Here is a 14,546-nt window from a genome sequence, read left to right on the forward strand (position 1 = left end):
TTTTACTGTGTAATGTTTAGTAACATAAAACATTCACTTGGTTCCAAAGTCAGATCTATATTATTATTCAAGGCCTATCCAGAGAAGTCTACTGTCCATCTCCATCCCTACTTTTCTCCCCATGTCATTCTATCAGTTCTTTCAAATTAGTGCACTTGAACCTCTCTTGGTACTTCTTTTCTTTTCTTATGCAAAATACTAACTGCATCCTTCATCTTAATACTCCCTCCAGAAGCCGCATGTCTTTCTCATTTCTTTTTACAGTTGCTTCACTTAAGGATATACTACAGTTTGTTCAACCAGCCAACCCCTTGGCAGACATCTGGGTTGTTTCCAGACTTCTACAATTATGAACCATGCTTCAATAAAGAATCTAGTGTAAATATCACTTCAGATTGTGCCAGTATCTTTGGGGTTGTCTTCCTCATATGATACTGCCGGCTCCAAGGGTAAATCCACAAGTCCTTTTTCTAGCTCTTGCCAAATTTCTCTCTCTGAGTGTTGTGCTATATTCCCACCAATGGTGAACAAAGTGACGCTTGCCCCCATAACCTCATCATCAAAGTATGTTGTCATATCTTCCAATGCTTACCAATCCCATTGTCAAGAAATGGTATCTCGGTGTAGTTGAAATTTGCATTTCAGGCCTATTGCCCTTTTAATTTGCAACTAAATCATTGCTTTCCTTTGATGTCTCCATCCACATCGGGGGATTACCTCTCATTACCTGTCAGCCCCAACTGTCCTTTGCTGGTAATAACTTCAGTCCCACTCCAGAAATCTCTACTGCCTCCATTAGGGCTGCACCCTTGGTGAAACTTCACCATGCAGTTCACAACATCTCTCCCTTTTGCTCTAGCACCAAGCCTGCCCCCAAACCAGTTATCCTGTATAGAGAACAAACTAATGGTTGCCAGTGTTGGTGGTGGGAGGGGGAATGTAGGGGCAGGGAGGTGGGGGTACAAACCACTGGGTATAAGAGAGGCTCAGGGATGTTTGTACAACACACGAAACAGAGCCAGTAACTTGTAAGAACTGTACATGGAAAGTAACCTTTAAACACTGGATAAAAAGCATAGTAAAAAAAAATTATTATTAAAAAAAAAACAAAGAAGAGCTATCCTGGGCTGACAATATCCTGGGGTAGAGGTAATTTAAAGGGCAATAGATACAACTCTTCATAACTTTTCCAAACATGTATTTTCTGATACTTGAATACATGTCATCACCTTCACACTGTATCTTGGATTCTCCCTTCCTTGCTCAGAAGATGCAATTAAAATGGACTTCGTTTCCAAATGCTATTATGGAAACAAGTTGTTAAAATAGAAAGTGTGAAAGTGTTAGTTGCTCAGTCATGTCTGACTCTTCATGATCACGTAGACTGTGGCCCACCAGGCTCCTCTGTCCGTGGAATTCTCCACATAATACTGGAGTGGGTTGCCATTTCCTCCTCCAGGGAGTCTCCCTGACCTAGGGATCGAACCTGCATCTCCTGTGTCTCCTGAATTGCAAGCTGGTACTTTAGCCACTGAGTCATCGAGGAAGCTTAAAATAGAACAGGTTATCATATTCATATCAAATTTAAGTATCATAGCCATATCATATTCAAGTATCCCAACACCCAGGCCTAGGCCCTGGGTTAGTAAGCTCTGAAGAATGTAAGCCAGGTTCATCATCTGTGTTAATTCTGTTTGCAAGGACATCTCTTAGATATATTCTTCTTCCAGTCATAGATTCAGCTTTGGGGGAGGGAAAGAAAAGATTTTTTTTTTAATGGTAAAACTTAGTTGCACCTACAGAATGAAAGTCATTGTGAACAAGAATTTTCCCAAAGCATCACTGTGAAATACAAGTCAACCTCTCCCAAATTCTCCTGCCATCTCTTTCTGGGAAGCTCTGTCCACGTGGCATGGATCTCCTTGGGAGGAGGACCCAAGTCCTGGAAACCCCATGGATCGGTCCAGGCACTGACAGGAATTGACCAGGCTGACCCGATCTCCAAGGACCTTCCCCAAATCCCTCCACCAGTCCAGGGCTTTTGTTCTCCACTGTTCCACACTGTCCTCTCAAGAGGTTTGGGCTCTGGAGCCAAAACCCTCACCCTTTCCACAAACACGCTTTGTAATATTTTAGTGTAACTGCACCAAGCATGTTGGGAAATGAAACAGCAGCCCACACCCAGTGGTCTACTTAAAATGTCAGCAAAGAAAGGCAAAAATTCACTCCCAGGGTGGCAGAGAGCCATTCCAGTTCTCTGAGACCAGGCTCAGACGTCTTCTAAGAATAAACAGAAACATCCCCAGAGGACAACGGGGTTGATGGAGCTTTTTCAGTCAAAATGGACACTCTGGTTTCCAGAGCTTGGAGGTCTAACCTCATAAGAGCTTTGGTTGCGAGGAGCGAAAAAAGCAGAGGAAAACGGAAACGGGGTCCACGTTTAGCCCCGGATTACCGTGCAGAGAAGGGCAGTCGTGTAAACTCAGAATCAGACAGCGGGCTGGCAGAGAATGACTTTTTTCCCCCATTAAGTAGTTTGTGGGCAGAGGCAGATCTCCAAATACTTTGTGGCCCTGCCACTGAGCAAGGAATGGTTTGTACCTCGACTGGTTAAGACCAACAATAATGACACATCCCCACCCTCCTTGCATGCAGAAATACTTGCACTGTAATAATGTCGGGGTAGATGAGCCCAGACCTTTTTTGGTAGAATTATTGAGCATGACAGGTTAGACTAAAAAGCACCCACAGATGTGGTCATATTGAGCAGTGTGTTCCCATTTGAGGTCTAGTGCAAGGCAGCAGGATGTCTATGACCCCGAGCGGCCATCACCAAACCCTAAAGGCTGCTATCAGTACCAACTATGTGCCTTAACTGGGACATTCTGAGAGTGGTTTTTCATCGTGGTCAAGTGGGAACCCCTGTGGTCAGTTCTATTTGGTGTAACAAGACATGCAAAATAAATACCAGAGGAGCTGGTTAATATTTAGGTTGATGATAAATGTGCCAAAGAATCACGTTGTTGTTAGCATACACAATTAAGAATTGGATCACATTGTAATGATGGCAGTGACCTCAAACAGGTAAGAATAGGAGCTTAATATGGGGTGACACTCATGTAGAGAGACTGTGATAAGAGTGCCATTCAAACCTTAATATGCATGCAAATCACCCAGTGATCTTGTTAAAATGCAAATTCTAATGGAGCAGGTCTAGAGTTGAACCTAAGAATCTGCATTTATAACAAGCTCCCAGGGCATACTGATATGTAAGGCTATAGCTGGTTCACTGGGATACCCTTTGAGTAAGAAGTCTGCAAAAAAGATGAAATACAGAACTTAAGGATGATAATAATTGTCCTCCCTTCAAAGTGGTCATGGAAATATGTATTCCAAAATTGTAGCCATTGCTCAAAATAGTTTTTAAAATTTCTCTTTTAAAGTTGTTTTAGAGATAATTTTGCAATGTATTCTAAAATCAGTTCTACTACTTAAGGTTAATCCTTGGTTTTGATTTAGGAAAACAATGCCTTCTTGGTTCATTCAACTCATCCATATGTCTTCACATCAAATCCATGAATTCAAGACTGGGGCCCTTGGGTTTACAGGCAAATAAACAGATTTCGAAGCTGTTTGGTGCAATGGGAGATTTTCTGAAAGATCTTATAACTATTTGAATACTAAAGTCAGACTGTCAGTTAAAAATTAGCCTGGGTCATATCTCTTCTATGTAAAACAGCAGTAGTAAAAACAACAAAAATATAGTTGGTACTTAGATTTATTCTTAAAATTCACTTCGCTATTTGTCTATTCCCATAACAAGATTCTCTATCATCTCTGGGTATTACCCAAATGCTATTTGGAAAATTGGAGTGCAAGATCAATGTAAAATAAGTGAAATAATAATAGAAATTGCATTTTATATTGAGTGATACTATGTGTATATTTACATGTTATATAAAATACATTTATGCAGGACTGACCGTGCTAAGAGCTATTTTACATGTATGAACTCATGTGATCCTCACAAGAACTCTGAGTGAGTTACCACAGTACTGCTTCCCAGGTGGCGCTATGGTAAAGCACCTGCCTGTCAATGCAGGAGACATAAGAGATGCTGGTTTGATCCGTGGGTTGGGAAGATCCCCTGGAGGAGGGCATGACAACCCACTCCAGTATGCTTGCCTGGAGAATCCCATGGACAGAGGAGCCTGGTGGGCTACAGTCCATGGAGTCGCAGAGTCCGATATGACTGGGCGACTTAGCATAGCACATCACCATGCTGCAGTTAAGGGAACTGAGCTTCAGATGGATGGAGTAAGATGGGTGCTTCCACAAGGCTAGTGAGAAATCGGAGACGTTACACTCATCACCCTACCCTACTCTACCTTGATGTTCTCATCACCGCTAGTTATTTTGCTTAACTCCGATGAGTGGAAGCCACTGTGCACCATGACGTCTGTAGAATGTGGGATCTCAACATCCATTGCCCACATTTGTTGCCATCTGAGCATGGCATCCATCCTAAAGGAGATCAGTCCTGAATATTCACTGGAGGGACTGATGCTGAAGCTGAAAGTCCAATACTTTGGCCACCTGATGCCGAAGACCTGACTCATTGGAAAAGACCCTGATGCAGGGAAAGATTGAAGGCAGGAGGAGAAGGGGACAACAAAGGATGAGATGGTTGGATGGCATCACCAACTCGATGGACATGAGTTTGAGTAAACTCCGGGAGTTGGCGATGGACAGGGAAGCCTGGGGTGCTGCAGTCCATGGGGTTGAAGAGTTGGACACAACTGAGCAACTGAACTGAACTGAGCATGGAGATCCTGACACTGCAGCATGTGGGGCCCGGTCTTGGCACATTCATGTTCAGAAGGGAACTGAGAATAACTGAATTATTCTACAAGAGAGATTTCAGGACAAGTGGGTTAAGATCATTTAAAAAGCCCTTGTTATAAGTATCATGTCATATAACATTTTTACTTGTGTATCATGTAAAAGTTGCTTCATATAGCAGTTAAAAAAGAAAATTATGAAACCCCTGCAGTGGAAATGGCTGAAAATTATTAAGACCAGTAGCAGAGAAAGAAGTTGTAGCTGGTTCCCTTGTTAAGCGACCTGATCCATTCCGGAACTTCTAAGATAAGTCAGGAGCTCTGGCCATGGGTTGAGAAAGATTTCAGGGAGCCGTGTTAAATTAGATGCTCATCTTGGCACCCTGGTCATGGCTGTTGGCAGTTACTGGTACACAGTTAGGGGTATACATTTTGTTCTGTGAAAGGAATAGATGGATATTATATTGTCAGTGATTTCTTATGGAAACCAACAGATTGTGTGAAGTGTGAGGATCAGTTTGCACTGAAGGCACTCCTAATGCACAAGAGGAATATTTCATAGTGAGTAGCCTTAAAAATAGCAAATACCTAGATGGTACTTGGGAGAAGGCAATGGCACCCCACTCCAGTACTCTTGCCTGGAAAATCCCACGGATGGAGGAGCCTGGTAGGCTGCAGTCCATTGGGTCGCTAGGAGTCGGACACGACTGAGCGACTTCATTTCCCTTTTCACTTTCATGCATTGGAGAAGGAAATGGCAACCCACTCCAATGCTCTTGCCTGGAGAATCCCAGGGAAGGGGGAGCCTGGTGGGCTGCCATCTATGGGGCCGCACAGAGTCGGACACGACTGAAGTGAGTTAGCAGCAGATGGTCCTTGCTATTTATGTGTATTAATTATGCTAATCTGCCTACTGACACTGTGAGTTAGGTGGGTGCAGTTGCTCAGTTGTGCCTGCCTCTTTGCGACCCCATGAACTGTAGCTCGCCAGGCTTCTCTGTCCGTGGAATTCTCCAGGCAAGAATACTGGAATGGGTTACCATTTCCTCCTCCAGGGGATTTTCGACCCCAGGGATCTAGCCCTCCTCTTTTGCATCTCCTGCACTGGCAGAAGGGTTCTTTACCCACGAGCACCACCTGCAAAGCCCTACAGTGAGTGTAATGACAGCCTGGGAGAAATAGTTCAGTTTTATATAGACACCCTCAGTTTGGGTAAAGCACGTGGTAAACATCTATTTCACTAACTCTTTTGTTAAGACTATGTTTTTAGGGCAGTTTCAGTTTTACAACAAAATTGAGAGGAAGGTACAGAGATTTCCCATAGAGCCCCTGGCCCCCACACAAGCATAGACTCCTCCATTCTCAATATCATTGCCAAAACGGTACATTTTTTTTTTAAACTGAGAATGAACCCACACTGAAAATTTAGAAAAATTGCCATTTTTCTAAAATCCTTGATTGAAGATGAGTCCCTGTTAAGAAATGCAACCTCCCTCTCAATCCACAGAGGATATGCAATAACTATGATGCATGGGCCTTTGTTTCAGACAGCTTTGCCATGACCTACCTGCATACCCCGTAACCTCTCTGAACTCAGCCTCCTCATCTGTGAGATGTCTATAAAAATAATGATTTCACTGAGTTGTCATGAGGATTAAATGTGATATATGCAAAGTGGCCATTGGATAGAAGGTACTCAGTAAACGTTAGCTTCTCCCCTGCATTTACATTTATATGTTAGCAAGGTTATGTAATAACAGATGTGTGAACAAGACTGGAATTTCCAGTTCTTATTTACAGATCTCAATTCATGTTTAATAATTAACATTAATACACACAAGCTCAAGGAGAATAAAATAACTTATGAACACAGCCAGACATCTTACACCCTCATGCTTTCAATGTGTTATAAAATGTCCATGAACTTTTTCAGTGTCTTCAAATGCTGCGTTCTTCAATCTCACTTTTCTTCAAGGCACCACTGGGGGTCTCACCCGCCAGTCTCTCCATGAGCCCCTCTAATCGGCTCCACAGTCTACAAAGTCCCCAGGAATGCCAGGGAATTTCACTCAATCAGAGCGTCTTCATCAGCACGCCACTAGAGAGCTCCTGGCACAAGTCCAAATGGATAAATGCTTATAACTGTCATCTGTTCTCTACCAGACTATAGGATACGTCCTTGAGCTTTTATTGCACCAAGATGGTAACATAATGTGTTGTAGGTAAGGAAGATATTCATCATTTGGCGATTGCCCTGCATGTGATATTCAGATTCTCAAAGCCTTGAATGACAGCAAATGTCTGTGATTCCCCAGTGAGAGATGATGAGAGGTATAAACTATGTGGCAAATGCCAAAATCACTTCTTTGGCATCCAATGATACCTGCAGCAGCTTAGAGCAAAGAGCACTAGGTTAGGAGTTCGACCTGGTATGTTTCAGAACCTCAGATGTGTGTCCTGCAAGAGGAATAGTAAAGACTCTTCCAGCACTATCGTCTAAGAGTCAAACTTGTGGTGGTTCAGTCAGTAAGTCACGCACAACTCTTTATGACCCCGATCGACTACAGCACACCAGGGTTCCCTTTCCGTCACCACTTTTTGGGGTTTGCTCAAACTCACGTTCATTGAGTTGGTGATGCCATCCAACCATCTCATCCTCTGTCATCCTCTTGCCTTCAATCTTTCCCAACATCAGGGTCTTTTCCAATGAGTCAGCTCTTCGGCCAAAGTATTGGAGTTTCAGCTTCAGCATCAGTCCTTCCGATGAATATTCAGGGTTGATTTCCTTTAGGATTGATTGGTTTGATCTCCTTGCAGTCCAAGGGACTCTCAAGAGTCTTCTCCAACACCACAGTTCCAAAGCATCAATCCTTCTGCACTCAGCCTTCTTTGCAGTCCAAATCTCACATCCATACATGACTAAAGGGACCTTTGTTGGCGAAGTGATATCTCTACTTTTTAATACGCTGTCTAGGTTTACCATAGCTTTTCTTCTAAGGAGTAAGCGTCTTCTAATCTGAATGCAGTCACTATCCACCGTGATTTTGAGGCCTAAGAAAATAGTCTGTCGCTGTTTCCATTTTTTTCCCCCATCTATTTGCCATGAAGTGATGGGAACAGATGCCATAATCTTCATTTTTTGAATGTTGAATTTTAACCCAGCTTTTTCATTCTTCTCTTTCACCTTCATCTAGAGGTGCTTTAATTCCTATTCGCTTTCTGCTATAAGGGTGGTGTTGGCTGCATATCTGAGGTTATTGATATATCTCCTGGCAATCTTGATTCCAGTTTGTGAATTATCCAGCCTGCATGTCACATGATGTACTCTTAATAGAAATTAAATAAGCAGGGTGACAATATACAGCCTTGACGTACTCTTTTTCCCAATTTTGAACCAGCCCATTTTTCCATGTCTGGTTCTAACTGTTGCTTCTTGACTTACATACAGGTTTCTCAGAAGGCAGGTAATGTGGTCTGGTATTCCCATCTCTTTAAGAATTTTCCACAGTTTTTTGTGATCCACAGAGTCAAAGGCTTTAGTGTAGTTAATGAAGGATATGTTTTTTCTGGAATTCTCTTGCTTTTTCTATGATCCAATGGATGTTGGCAATTTATTCTGGTTCCTCTGCCTTTTATAAATCTAGCTTGTACATCTGGAAGTTCTCGGCTCATGTACTGTTGAAGCCTAGCTTGAAGGATTTTGAGCATTACCTTGCTAGCATACAAATAAGGCAAAGAAATTGTTGACTCTATAAACCACTACACACCTGAGTTATTGGGGTCATCTTTGCTTAGTTTATAAGAAGTGGACTTAAATCATTTCCAGAAATTCTCAATTTTTCCATTTTCAATGCAATGACAATTCCTGTTTTTTTTTTTCCTGTTACCTTCCTTCATTTGGTGCCAACTCTAAAAAATCATCCTTGACACCACAACACTACTTAAGGAGATTTTTCAGATCAGTGCACTAAGACGCACAGAAATCAAAGTCCTGTGCGCTGATTCACAGACTAATAAATCCTATCATTTTACACTCTGCACTTATAAATCTCAGTTAGGAATTTTGCTATTCTATCTCTCTTTATTTTCCACAGGGAGCGTGCTGTTGCTGTTGAATGGTGTTATTGGGTTTTACTCCATAAAGAGATTCTAGACTTTGTAACTAAACAAACTTGTCATCAATCATGAAACTGAGAACTTAGCTGTCAAATCCTCCATGCTCTTCGCTTTTAAACTAAAATTTAAACAACCATCAAGCCTATTTATTGGCATCCTTACCTGATGAATTAAAGAACCATTAGTGGTTTGAAGGGCAGAAGTGTAGGGTGCTAAAGCATGACATGTAGGATGTATTTGACATTTAAGCAACTCTCACTGCTGCCTGTCAATTACTTCAGCTAAAGCATCACTCATATCCATGTGGGCACCTAGATACAGGGGGATAGTCTCAGGAAATGGTACTTCCATGATCCAATGATGGGTTGGAACATGAAAGCAGAACCTTAAACAAGTGACCATTAGGAGAATTCTCTCTCAACTTTAGAAATAATTTTAAAATTGGATGCCATTTTTACAGAAAACAAAATATGACACCAAGCCAGTTCCAGGACTTTGAGATGTCCCAATTAGTCAAACCCATGAAATATACACATTTGTGTACCAGAAAAAGAATATGATTATGTGTCCATGTATTTGGCTTGATTATACATGAAACAGATGTATGTTTGTATATTACATAGATCCACAGTTAAGCATATATAAATATTCCATTAATAACTAAACCAAATATTTTCAAAAATTAGCTCCAAACTAACTTAATGATCATAAGAAAGGAAATATAGCCAATTCTCTGTACTTCACATTAATAGTTTTAAGACACAAACTGGACACTTTTTTATCAAATTCAGATTTTGCTTTGTAACACAGAATGTGATGATTTTGGAATGTATTTGTTTGTGCTAAAACTTTCCACTCTGGACAGAGAGTAGCTAATTCAGGAGCTACAAGAAGAAGCCCGAGAATGAGTCAAACAATATTATTTACCAAGTTCCTAGAATTTCAAAAACTTGAAAATCACAACATCCCCATTTTCCTGATGAGAAAACTGAGACCCAAGGCATGGTGGTCACAACTAGAATCCCAGTCTGGACTACCCTAAAACCCAAACTTCCTAAAACTATCACGTTTTTTAAAATGTTTATTTAACTAGCTCTTAGCATCTCTATGGGCTTCCCTGGTGGCTCAGATGGAAAGAATCCACCTGCAAACCCAGAAGACCTGGGTTTAATCCCTGGGTTGGAAAGATCTCCTGGAGAAGGAAATGGCAACCCACTCCAGTATTCTTGCCTGGAGAATCCCATGGACAGGGGAGCCTTGTGGACTTCAGTCCATGGGGTCACAAAGAGTTGGACGTGACTGAATGACTAACACTTCACTTCTCTGGCATAAACATTTACCTGGCACTGCTGTAAATGGTTTTATACTTATTAGCTCATTTAATTAGGTCTCCTAAAGTAGTGGAACAGGTACTACTATTAGCTTCACTGTGCTGATGAGGAAACTTAGATCAGAGAACTGGACAACTCACTGAAAGTTGATAGCTAGACAGAGGCGGAAGAAGATGGGGTGAATCTGGCTCTGGGATGCCTGGAGCTTATACAATCTGGGGGACTCTCTTTAAGAAAAATAATACAACATTGGGCATCAGTGGAAGAAAAATCACAACAAATTATCAGAGATTGGAGATTAGGGGCTTTTTTGAGGAGACACAAAAGTCATTGTACTAGAAATGCTTCCTGATCACGTCTGTCTGCCACCCCATGGAGAACATTCTAGCTCCCTGCACTCAGAGCTCACATGGCTATGTGAGCAGTAGGCTTGAGCACTGAGCTTCTTAATCCTCCCTGTGACTCCAGATTTGCTGACAGTCAATTCTGAGCTGGGGTGTGGGGGCATCTGGCAGTTGTGCTATGCACTGCCCCCTCAGTGTTCCACCTGAATTTTAACTTGGCCACTGCATATTATCACAGCACATCACAGTACATGAATCGTGAACTTCCAGATATTCAAGCTGGATTTGGAAAAGGCAGAAAAACCAGAGATCAAACTGCCAAGATCTGTTGGATCATCGAAAAAGCAAAAGAGTTCCAGAAAAACAGCTACTTCTGCTATATTGACTGTGCCAAAGGCTTTGTGTGGATCACAACAAACTGGAAAATTCTGAAAGAGATGGGAATACCAGACCACCTGACCTGCCGCTTGAGAAATCTATGCCGGTCTAGAAGCAACAGTTAGAACTGGACATGGAACAACAGACTGGGTCCAAATCGGGAAAGGAGTACATCAAGGCTGTATATTGTCACCCTGTTTATTTAACTTATATGCAGAGTACATCATAAGAAATGCTGGGCTGGAGGAAGCACAAACTGGAATCAAGATTGCCTGGAGAAATATCAATAACCTCAGACATGCAGACGACACCACCCCTATGTGAGAAAGAGAAAAAGAACTAAAGAGCCTCTTGATGAAAGTGAAAGAGGAGAGTGAAAAAGTTGACTTAAAACTCAACATTCAGAAAACTAAGATCACGGCATCCAGTCCCATCACTTCATGGCAAATAGATGGGGAAACAGTGGAAACAGTGACAGACTTTATTTTTTTGGACTCCCAAATCACTGTAGATGGTGACTGCAGCCATGAAATTAAAAGACGCTTGTTCCCTGGAAGAAAAGCTATGACCAACCTAGACAGCATATTAAAAAGCAGAGACGTTACTTTGTCAACAAAGGTCCATCTAGTCAAAGCTTTGGTTTTTCCTGTAGTCATGTATGGATGTGAGAGTTGGATTATAAAGAAAGCTGAGCACCAAAGAATTGATGCTTTTGAACTGCAGTGTTGGAGAAGACTCTCGAGAGTCCCTTGGGCTGCAAGGAGATCAAACCAGTCCATCCTAAAGGAAATCAGTCCTGAATATTCATTGGAAGGACTGATGCTGAAGCTGAAGCTCCAATACTTGACAACCTGATGCAAAGAACTGACTCACTGGAAAAGATCCTGATGCTGGGAAACATTGAAGGTGGGAGGAGAAGGGGACAACAGAGGATGAGATGGTTGGATGGCATCATTGACTCAGTGGACATGAGTTTGAGCAAGCTCCAGGAGTTGGTGATGAACACGGACGCCTGGTGTGCTGCATTCCCTAGGGTCACAAACAGTCGAACATGATCGAGCGACTGAACTGAACTGTGCATATTATATTCTTGAACTCCATTAGACTTTCCTTGGACTTGGACTTCCCCATAATCTTTCTCAGCCTCTCTGGCCATGATCAAGTCCTATGGTCATTCTCCCTCCTGGTGTCCCAGATGAGTGTTGTCCAAACGACAGGCTGTCACTCATCAGCAAAATCTGACAGAATTAAAGGGACAGAGAAAGACATAAATCCATGTCCTAGGTGGAGATTTAATACCCCTCTCTCAGTAGGTAATGAGCTTCCTCAACGGCTCAGCAGGTAAAGAATCCGCTTGCAATGCAGGAGACACAGGAGATGCAAGTTTGATCTCTGCATCAGGAGGGAACATCTCCTGGAGAAGGAAATAGCAACCCACTCCAGCATGCTTGCCTGGAAAACCTCACAGACAGAGGAGCCTGGTGAGCTTCAGTCCAAAGGGTTGCGAAGAGCTGGATACAACTAACCAACTAAGTACACACAGTACGACCTACTAGAAATAGACAAAAATGAAAGTCAGTAAAAGTAAAAGTAAATAACACTGTCAAACAATTTGATTTAGCCAACCACAATAATAACTACGAAACTTCTGAACAAACATTCTTTCAGGTGCACATGAGTCACCAAGAGATATCAGTAAATTGCTGAGAATAAGTTCTAATGGCAATGGAATTAAATCATAACCAATAGCACCAAGATAACTGGAAAGCCTTCAAATATTTGGAAATTTAGCACACTGCTAAATACTCTATAGATCAAAAAGAAGTCAGATATTAGGAAATCTTCAGGGGACGTATCACACCCTCCATTACCGGAAAATAAATGTATTTCCCATCACATGTATAGATGTGGAGAGAAAATATATTTTTTAAGCTTTTCCTCATTCATGTCATATTCCATGAGCAATGAACTCTCAAGCTACTGTGATAGTAACTTCCAGCTAGTGTCTACCTCTTGTGATTTTAAAAGACTAGAAGAAAACTTTATATTTAGAAAAATATAGAACTTGTAAAATATAAAAATAGGAAGCAGGGAGTAAGGCACTTCTAATGCAGTGGCTTTTCTATCAACTCTGTCTGAATTTAGCTGCATTCACTGTAGAGAATTTAAAATCTGCATGCACTCAACACAGCTTGGAGGCCGCAATGGTTCAGTGGTAAAGAATCCACCTATAATGCAGGAGACATGGGTTCGGTCCCTGAGTCAGGAATATCCCTTGGAGTAGGAAATGGCAACCCAGTCCAGTATTCTAGCCTGGAAAATCACATGGACACAGCAACCTGGTGGATAACAGTCCTTGGCGTCACTAGAGTTAGACACGACTGAGCAACTAAAGACAATAACTCATACAACTAACTCAACATCAAAAAGCAAAAAATATAGGCAGAATACCAGAAGAGACATTTTTCCTAAGGAGGCATACAGATGGCTAACAGCACATGAAAAGATGCTCAACACTGCTATTAGAGAAATGTAAATCAAAAAAGGAATGAGATATCACCTCACACCTGTCAGAACAGCTCTCATTAAAAAGAAAAGAAATAACACTCATGCTATATTGACTATGCCAAAGGCTTTGTGTGGATCACAACACAAAGAGAGAATTCAGCAGAATTCCAAAGGCGGTCCTCATGGAAAGGCTTTGTGTGGAGAAAAGGGAACACTTCTACACTGTTGGTGGGAATGTAAGTTGGAGCAGTCGCTAAGAAAAACAGTACGGAGCTTTCTCAAAAGACTAAAAATAAAAAATATGATTCAGCAGTTCCATTCCTGGGCATATATCCAGAAAAACAAAAGCACAAGAAACGCTACTTACAATAGCAAAGATGCAGAGAAGCTGCCAGAGTGCCTATCAACAGATGAAGGGATAAAGAAAATGAGATTTATATATATATATAGCAAATTAGATATATGGGATTAAGAGACACTAATTACTATGTATAAAATAGATAAGCAACAAGAATATATTGTAAAGCATAGGGGATTATAGCCATTATCTTGCAGTAACTTTTAAAGGAGTATAATCTATAAAAACACTTTCTCACTATGCTGGACACCAGAACCTAAAATGGTCTGATAAATCAATTATGCTTTAATTCTTTAAATAGTTACATAAATAAAATAAAATCTCCATATGCAAGTTACCACGGTCATTCTCTCTTGCAAAAGCCAGGACCTCATTCACATAATTGTTGTGTAGTCCCTCACAGGGTACCTTGTGCAGGTGGGTACCAAGGAGAGGTGGGATGGAGGGTCTCATGGATGACTGTGGTGTCACTCTGGGTGATCTGGAAACACCCTGGCTGGGCTAGCAGCCCCTCTTGCCCAGACTCAGCCTCCCCCTGGCCGTCAGCTGCACAGATTTGCTACCCTTCCGAGTAAACGGCATTTAGGTCAGTCTGCTTTCCTTCCAACACTTGTGAGTGCCTTTTTAGAGAAATCTATAGGAAAAAAAGAACAGCAGGAAAAGAAAGAAG

The sequence above is a fragment of the Odocoileus virginianus genome, chromosome 4 (genome assembly GCF_023699985.2).
Source record: "Odocoileus virginianus isolate 20LAN1187 ecotype Illinois chromosome 4, Ovbor_1.2, whole genome shotgun sequence".
NCBI classification, from domain to species: domain Eukaryota; kingdom Metazoa; phylum Chordata; class Mammalia; order Artiodactyla; family Cervidae; genus Odocoileus; species Odocoileus virginianus.